The sequence below is a fragment of the Camellia sinensis genome, chromosome 15 (genome assembly GCF_055761805.1).
Source record: "Camellia sinensis isolate YWXY chromosome 15, ASM5576180v1, whole genome shotgun sequence".
Lineage (NCBI taxonomy): Eukaryota > Viridiplantae > Streptophyta > Magnoliopsida > Ericales > Theaceae > Camellia > Camellia sinensis.
In genome coordinates this window covers 19,486,326-19,495,995 of record NC_138975.1, presented here as the reverse complement: position 1 = coordinate 19,495,995, position 9,670 = coordinate 19,486,326, and the positions used below count along the sequence as shown (strand labels likewise).

The 9,670-nt window shown below is 38.5% G+C and overlaps 1 long non-coding RNA gene across 3 annotated transcripts; it reads right to left on the bottom strand.

The window, feature by feature from the left end:
• Window positions 1-4,345: 4,345 nt before the first annotated feature.
• LOC114292628 (uncharacterized) lies at window positions 4,346-9,372 on the bottom strand. 3 transcript variants are annotated; one of them, XR_014356635.1, is made up of 5 exons: window positions 8,534-9,371; window positions 8,336-8,458; window positions 6,225-6,663; window positions 5,665-5,953; window positions 4,346-4,582 (listed from the first exon to the last, which is right to left on the bottom strand). It is a non-coding gene; the product is annotated as an uncharacterized LOC114292628 (long non-coding RNA). The 3 variants fall into 3 exon arrangements; XR_014356636.1 differs by having other exon boundaries at window positions 6,225-6,646; window positions 8,534-9,369; XR_014356637.1 differs by lacking the exon at window positions 4,346-4,582 and adding an exon at window positions 5,007-5,079 and having other exon boundaries at window positions 8,534-9,372.
• Window positions 9,373-9,670: the final 298 nt, after the last annotated feature.

Here is a 9,670-nt window from a genome sequence, read left to right as displayed (position 1 = left end):
GCTAGAATGGCAATTAAAGCAACTGCAGATGTTATCTCTCGCCAATACAAACAGGGTGTGCCCTTTTTGAGCTGAGCGTGTTGCCAAGTCCTCTGAGAGGTAAATCGGAGGTTGCGTTTGAATTGGTCTCATTAAGGCGTGTCTTTTCTTATTCAATAGTTTACTTCAAACATGCTGTTGATGTTATACTGAAAATGCATTGTTATGCACCGTTCTCTTTGCATTGTTATGAACACTCTGCCTGCATTGTTATGCACCGTTCTCTTTGCATTGTTATGAACACTCTGCTTGCATTGTTATGCACCGTTCTCTTTGCATTGTTATGCACACTCTGCCAGCATTGTTATGCACCTTTTCACTTGCATTGTTATGCACCGTCCCACTTGTATTGTTATGCACCGTTACTTGCATTATCATGCACTTCTTTAACTTGCGTTATCACGCACGTTCTACTTGCATTGTTATGCACCGTTCTCTTTGCATTGTTATGAACACTCTGCCTGCATTGTTACGCACCGTTCTCTTTGCATTGTTATGCACACTCTGCCTGCATTGTTATACACCTTTTCACTTGCATTGTTATGCACCATCCCACTTGCATTGTTATGCACCATTACTTGCATTATCATGCACCTCTTTAACTTGTGTTATCACGCACGTTCTACTTGCATTGTTATGTACAGTTCAATCGCATTGTTATGCACACTCTTTAGTTCCGAAACACCGGGATATGTCCCTAGATTTTTCTCTGTTCTTGAAACACCGGGATACGTCCTTATGTTTCTTCTTCCTTCCGGAACACCGGGATACGTCCCTATGTTTCTTCTTCCTTTCGAAACACCGAGATAAGTCCCTACGTTTCTCTCTTCTTTTCGAAACACCGGGATACGTCCCTACGTTTCTCTCTTCTTTCTGAAACACCGGGATACGTCCCTACGTTTCTCCTTCCTTCCGAAACACTGGGATACGTCCCTATGTTTCTCATTCCTTTCCGAAACACTGGGATACGTCCTTATGTTTCTCTCTCTTTCCGAAATACCGGGATACGTCCCAATGTTTCTCCCTCTTTGGTTAAGAGCATTTGGAATACGTTTCGGTGCTTGAACCACTCTGAAACACCGGGATACGTCCTTACGTTTCTCTCTCTTTCCGAAACACCGGGATACATCCCTATGTTTCTCCCTCTTTGGTTAAGAGCATTTGGAATACGTTCCAGTGCTTGAACCACTCTGAAACACCGGGATACGTCCCTATATTTCTCTTTCTTTCCGAAACACCGGGATACGTCCCTATGTTTCTCCCTCTTTGGTTAAGAGCATTTGGAATATGTTCCGGTGCTTGAACCACTCTAAAACACCGGGATACGTCCCTACGCTTCTCTTTCTTTCCGAAACATCGGGATACGTCCCTATGTTTCTCATTCCTTTCCGAAACACCGGGATACATTTCTATGTTTCTCTCTCTTTCCGAAACACCGAGATACGTCCCTATGTTTCTCCCTCTTTGGTTAAGAGCATTTGGAATACGTTCCGGTGCTTGAACCACTCTGAAACACTGGGATACGTCCCTATGTTTCTCCCTCTTTGGTTAAGAGCATTTGGAATACGTTCCGGTGCTTGAACCACTCTGAAACACCGGGATACGTCCTTATGTTTCTCCTTCGTTCCGAAATACCGGGATATGTCCCTATGTTTCTCATTCCTTTCCGAAACACTGGGATAAGTCCCTATGTTTCTCTCTCTTTCCGAAACACCGAGATACGTCCCTATGTTTCTCCCTCTTTGGTTAAGAGCATTTGGAATACGTTCCGGTGCTTGAACCACTCTGAAACACTGGGATACGTCCCTATGTTTCTCCTTTATTTCGAAACACCGGGATACGTCCCTATGTTTCTCCCTCTTTGGTTAAGAGCATTTGGAATACGTTCCGGTGCTTGAACCACTCTGAAACACTGGGATACGTCCCTATGTTTCTCCTTTGTTTCGAAACACCGGGACGCGTCCCTATGTTTCTCTCTTTTTCTGAAACACTGGGATACGTCCCTATGTTTCTCCCTCTTTGGTTAAGAGCATTTGGAATACGTTCCGGTGCTTGAACCACTCTGAAACACCGGGATACGTCCTTATGTTTCTCCTCCTTTTCGAAACACCGGGATACGTCCCTATCTTTCTATCTTTTCGAAACACCGGGATACGTCCCTATGTTTCTCCTTCTTTCCGAAACACCGGGATACGTCCCTATGTTTTTCATTCCTTCCGAAACACCGGGATACGTCCCTATGTTTCTCATTCCTTTCCGAAACACTGGGACACGTCCCTATGTTTCTTCTTCTTTTTCGAAACACCGGGATACGTCCCTATGTTTCTCATTCTTTTCCGAAACACTGGGACATGTCCCTTTGTTTCTTCTTCTTTTCCGAAACACCGGGATACGTCCCTATGTTTCTCATTCCTTTCCGAAATACCGGGATACGTCCCTATGTTTCTTCTCCCTTCTTTTCGAAACACCGGGATACGTCCCTATGTTTCTCTCTCTTTCCGAAACACCAGGATACGTCCCTATGTTTCTCCCTCTTTGGTTAAGAGCATTTGGAATACGTTCCGGTGCTCGAACCACTCTGAAACACTGGGATACGTCCCTATGTTTCTCTTTCATTTCGAAACACCGGGATACGTCCCTATGTTTCTCCCTCTTTGGTTAAGAGCATTTGGAATACGTTCCAGTGCTTGAACCACTCTGAAACACTGGGATACGTCCCTATGTTTCTCCTTTGTTTTGAAACACCGGGATATGTCTCTATGTTTCCCCCTCTTTGGTTAAGAGCATTTGGAATACGTTCCAATGCTTATACCTTTCCGAAACACTGGGATACGTCCCTATGTTTCTTGCATGATCATAAGTTATGCTCGGCTTTGTGCATTGTCTTGCATTTTACCCTTGCCCTCGGGCGCATATCTTTGTCTGTTGCTTGTATGCTTTGTCTAAGTCTTCGGCCTTGTCAAAAATGGGTCGTCTCTGGGCTTTGACATTCACTCCCATCATTTTTATGACTTTCGAGTTTTGTCAAAGAGGGGCAACTGGAGACACCCCATTTTTGACCGTCCTTAAGACTTGGACGTCATCGTTTGAACACTCGATGATTACCCTTATTTGTGTTCGTCTTGAGTTTTCGGAGGTTTCGGCTACGCGCCTTACCTCAAGGCCTCTCGACTTGTTTGTTTTGTGTTTGGTTTTGCATCAAACACTTGTTGTTTTGCTTCTGAGGGTGGGAAATAGCTTGTAGGCCATCCCCACACCTCACCGGCCATGGTTTGAGGCCACCGGCCTTGTTTCTTTGCCACCAGCCATTGGTGATGGCCGGTCGGCACTATTGATGGTCGGTTGGCCACTGATTTTGGTCAATCGGCCACTTTTTCTGGCCGAGACCTTTTCTTGAGGGAGCTTGAACCTTTTGAACCCTTGGTTCTAGCTTCTTGAAGAAGCTTGAACCTTTTGAACTCTTAGTTTTAGCTTCTTGAGGAAGATTGAACCTTTTGAACCCTTGGTTTTAGCTTCTTGAGGAAGCTTGAACCTTTTGAATCTTTGTTCTAGCTTCTCCAAGAAGCTTGAACCCTTTGTCTAGCTTCTCCAAGAAGCTTGGCCTTCTTGGCCCTTTTGCTCCAAGCTTCTAAGAGAAGCTTGGACCCTTCTTCCTCGATAAAAGAAGACGTCCTCTTCCATTGCAAGGGTTCCAACAATTGGTCTAAGGCATACAAGAGTTGTCACTACAAAAAATTTGACTTTTTGCGACGGTAAAATGCCGTCGCAAATACTCAAAATGCCGTCTCAAAAGGTTTTTTGCGACGGCAGATGACTTTTAGCGACGGCAAGTAGGGGGTCGCAACAAAGGGGGTTGCAAAAGGGTTTTAGCGACGGCACATTACCGTCGCCTTTTTTTTGCGACGGCAAAGTTGACTTTTTGCGACGGCATTTTTCCGTCGCCATTAATACGAAAAAATCTGAAATTTTTTGAGACGGCACTGTGTTGCCGTCGCTAAAGGTGTTATTTGCGATGGCAAAAAATGCCGTCGCTAAAAAATATTTGAGACAGCACGATGCGCCGTCGCTAAAAGATTATTTGCGACGGCAAAGAGTACCGTCGCAAAAAACTTTTGTCTCAATCTGCCAGTATCATTTGCGACGGCAATGTGGTGCCGTCTCAAAAATAAATAAATAAATAAATAAACTACAGTAAAATTATTAAAAATATAAAAAATTACCTGTATTAAATGAAAAATAATTAAAAAAGAAACCAATAATTACATAATAATATAAAAAATCCAGTACAAAAATAACAATTCATCCATAATACAAATATTCTTGCATTCATTCATTACAACACATTAGCAAAATTATCAACTACATAATATTGCATAATACATACACAATGTTTAAATACATAATGTTGTTCAGAATTCAAAATAACGTAAATCAAAAATAAAAGTTTCCTTCATGATTCTTCCGTGGATAACAAAAACAAAAGTAAATCGCAATCTTCACACGCCTGTATTCCGCAAGAAGCAAACTGCTACTCGGGAAATATCTGAAAACAAAAAATAAAAATAATTAATGACAATATAATTATGTGTTAATATTTTAATTACAAAAAAATATAAAAAATTAACTACTATATAATTACAAAGATAATATCTAAGGAAGTCCAAAATATCTTATCTTGCAAATTCCTTAACATAAATAAATAAATAAATAAATAAAATAATTTAACCAATAAAAAACTTTAATATTCTTGAGCACACTTTGTTTGGCATAGCTTTTAATAAGTTAAAAATTAATAATTAGTAAACAGAAATTAAAAACATCCTTTCTGTAACTTTCTAATAATAATTTTTGTCAAATCTTATTTAAACTAATTTCTTGGTAAGTTTTAAAAAGTTGCATGCAGTAGTTCTCACCCATATTTTCAAAATAAAAAGGTATAACAAACTCCAGTAAGCTGCACCCAACAAGCCCTATTATGTGTCAATCTGTAGAAAATAGTTCCTAGGGTTTTCCATGTATGACAACAGTGTACCTATTAACCTGAGGAGAAAAAAAAAACACTGCATGTTTAGCATTACTCGATGCTAACTAGCTCTACTGTGCACCCAAAAAATCACTGAAATTGGAATAACAGAATAGTTACATAACAAGCCTATTACTATGTAGATCTATAATCAGTAACTGTGTTTTATTCATCCAAACATAAACAAAACCTCAAAATATTGACAAAATAGGGAAGAGGGGGGGGGGGCGTGGAGGTAAAAGTTACATAAATGTATTAGAATTATAATTTATCAGATTTTTTTTTTTTTGGCAGATAAGTAAATATAGCCGAATGATGAATTACACCACATCTAAAAATCAACATAAAAGGAAAAATTAAAGACACTTAATGATCTTTTTAGTGCGCATTTGGTATGTATTAAGAATGTTCAAAATATAATCACCATCCAAATTTCATTTAATTATGCCTATAGGAAAAGAAAAATATGATTAGAACTTCACTCATATATCCCGCAAAGTAAAATTAATCACTTTGTCACTTGGTTGAAATCTTATCGTGTGTTTGTCTAATGAATAATGCTTGCAGATTACAGTTATTTGGAAATAAAATTGGTCCAATACCTGGGTAAATCCATCTAGCCATGTTATTGATATAGCATAGTTTCCCATTGGACGAATTTCTTCAGGTTCAATATCTTCGAGAGCATCATTATATTGTAGTTTCTGCTCAATGTACCCACAAATTCAAGGATAAAAGGGGTAAAAATAACACTAAACCACAAATTCTGAAAACAATCCTCTGAAACGAGTTTCAATAAAAGAAGCCGAGTACTTTGCCACCAACATTCTTTCTCCTAGCTTCTTCATGGTCCATAATACCCGTAGATGTTGTCAGCACAATGTACCCAAACTGCAAGATCATTAAGCATCCATCATTATCACATAACCCAAAATGTAAATTATACAGTGAGATCACAAACGAAGCATAAGAAAAATATAGGCACGGTGTACATTGTGAATGTTGCATATCACTCAAATTTAAAGGGTTCACAAAGGTATGAACGAAGTATAATTCTCCAATCAATTCCAAAAAATCCAGTAATTGTAGCCTCTAATTTTCATTTCAATGAGCAAGAACACCTCATTCATAGACTAAATAACAAATATTTTCCAAGGCTAACCTGTCTTGAGGGGAGCAATCTGGCCATCCAAGGTTCAATCTCTTTGACCCCAACATCAAAACAAGGACTAATAACCCCACATTTGTTCAGCCTTCCATTCAATTCAACCACAATTTTTCCAGATCTGTGCTCATCAACCTACTCAAACTCTCCAATGTAACCCACAACACCAATTGAAAGTCGAATAAACATATCTTTACATATTTCAAACAAACTTGTTTCAACTTTCATGAGAAAGAAGACTAAAATTTTAAAATTGATGGAGATGAATTATGCAAGAGGACAAACCATGCTTCTGCATGACAATAAGAAACTTGGTTATCACTTTTACGGATGGCCTGATCATGACCTGTCGTTTTTCTATCTTCTCTACATTGTACATGCTCTTGAGAGCATCATTCAGGACACTAACTCTCACCATCCTGGCAAATGAAAAGTGCTGAAAAATTACAGCACAAATTAATTTGCTAAAACAGCACAAGAGATGTAGAGAGTTATCAGTTAGGAATAACAACAAAGAAGATACACCAGCTCCCACAGTGACGCAAACAGAGCATACCACGGCTATATAAGATTGTATTAAATGGAGGACTAACATTTACTTCCCCCACTCCAAATATAGATGGAACAAATTACTACTAAAAGATTTCTATACAGCACCCATGAAAATAATTGGAGATTGCTAATTTGTAACCATTATGGTTGTATACACGGCCTCATTTCTCAAAATGTGGGCACCACCAATGTGAGAGGGTGGCTTGTTGATACTGCCAAAATGGCTGCAGATTTAACATTGCCCAATAATTTTTCGTCTTAAATGGGGATATGGATTCCACGTCTTTCATAGGATAGAAATAGAACACTTCAGTAAATACTCGGTGCCATAAATTGAAAATAAAAACCTTAATTACAATACCAAATTATACATATCTCAAGGCAAAGATTCAATTATTCAAACAACTCAAGACATGCCAACTCTGTTCAACACATGCAGTTAAAATAAGGTAACACTGTAAAGTAATGTTCTTCAAACAAAGCACCATAACCTTTAACATGGTTTATGCCATACATCATTCCACCCAGAAATGAAATTATAACCTTACCACAGAAAAGAAAGACAGCGTAGTCCATGTATGATCTACATGTATCCAGGATTAGTAATGAATAAATATAATATTGTACTACTAAAAATAAAAATAAAAAGCAAAAAACACATACAAATCAAAATTTCCAAGTTGCAGCTGCTGAAATATGTCTAAAAAGGATGTCAACAATTTAAACATGAAGACAATATTTGACTTCATCTAGAACAGGACCGCAAATCCATCAAATTTCAGCATCCACACTAGTCCACCATTTGTATTCAATCATATAAACCTACCTTCTAGTAGTTTTTTCTTCTTTTCTTTTTTTTAAAATGAATAATCAATCTACGTGAATGAAATCTTAAAAAATGGATAAAGAAGTCAAAATGAGCTTGAAGCAATGGCAAGTGGGAAGAAACTTTAAATTTTATTAAAGAAACCAAAAGCACTGCAAACTCAACTAGAACCAACTGATTTCTTCAAGCACTGTCACAAAGTCACTAACCACATGCCCATGACATACAAACATAAGTTGTACCTAACAAACATCAAATCATTTTCCTTTCAATATTTGCCTATCACCTTCAGCCCAAAACAGCAACATGATAAGCACCAATTATCATACTACTCAAAGCTCTATGATTGACAACCTAACAATTTATGAGGTGAATTGAAACTAATAAAGGACAAAAATCTAATAACCTAACCAAACATGCATACGACATCAAACCAGAATTGACACAACAATTTGAGATTTGAAAGTGAATTAATGGACCCAATATCACAAACTAATAAATACAAACATAAGACAATGCCGAATACGTGAAGACACAGACACTTCCAAACATGTACCATTACACTTTAGATACTTAGTAGACATGTGCTTAGTGTTTAAACATGCATGAAATCAATCGTAAGTTTTGATGAAAATAGCTTGGAACCAATGATTAAAATAAAAAAGTGCATTTCTACCTATCAAAATGTCCACTTTAAGATTTTATATATATGAACCCTAAATTCTAATACCTGGGTAAAAAATAGCATTTCCAACTCCAAACAAAATTATCCTTGAATTACTTTTACCAAACATATTTCAAATGCTGGTCAAGGTGGAGTCCCGTCCACCTCCATTTTTTTTCATAGCCATCTCTGAAAGAACATGAGGTACATTAGAAGATTAATTTCTCATTAGAGTTTTGTAAAAACTTAAGGTGCAAAATTTACCTGTTTCTGTGCATTTTCTCTCGGCAGATTCCAATGTATTACATAGCTTTTCCTTTTCCTTGATATGGTCTTCTTCAACTTGTTGAAACCACTTTAAATAGAGCTTAAGTTTTCTTATGTGGTCATTCATTTGTTCCATTTTCCCCTATCAATTCAGAACACATATAACAATATAACAAACTACAAAAGTTGTACTATTTGGAAAATATTTACCAAAAGTTGGGGGTTTTGAAACTTCCTCCTCATATTCTTCCTCCTCTCCACCGTCACCGTCACCATCATCGCTGTACCAGACCAAGAACTCGAATCGATGCTGGCGGTGTTGAGAACCAGAGGCTACAACCTCTTCTGCAACAAACTCACTACCTCCGACCTCTACTTCGATCTCCTCGCCGGAACTTCCTTCACCGTCTTCGTCCCCACCGACTCTTCTCTCTTCGCTCTCGACATGACTTCTTCGGCCTCTGTTTACATCACCGCCCTCCGCTACCACATCATTCCTCTCCGGTTATCCCTCGCGAATCTCCAGAATCTCACCTCCGGTTCCATTTTGCCCACGCTATTGCCGATTCACGATATTCAAGTTCAGAGGAGGCCCGAATCGGAAAGCTTACTGCCAATGGCGTTGATGTTGTGCCTGGTCTATTCTTCGGCCGAAACATCGCGGTTCATGGATTGGGAGGTATTCCCAATTTCAGAACTCAGATTAGTCTAGGTCATGGATCTTTGCTTCCGCCATCAACAAATTTGTACAATAATCAAAGTTGATATGGCTTTGGGGATTTTGCTTCAAAATGGTTTTGGGGATTTTGGTTTTAAAGATTTTAGGGATTTTGGGTTGGTTCAGAAAGGTTTGGGGATTTTAGGGAAACACATGACCACGAATAGGCTTGAAATGAGCGGGATAGAAAAAATTTCATTATTTTTTGCGACGGCGTACTTTAACCGTCACAAATGATGAATCCTAACAAATAAAACGACACCGCTTTAACAATACTTTTGTGACAGCAAATGTTCCCGTCTCAAAAAAAAAAATTTGCGACGGTATATCAGGCGTCGCAAATGTTTTATGTTTTTTTGTGATATATTCATTAGCGACGGGGTCAGCACCGTCGCAAAAGACCATTTTTTGAGACG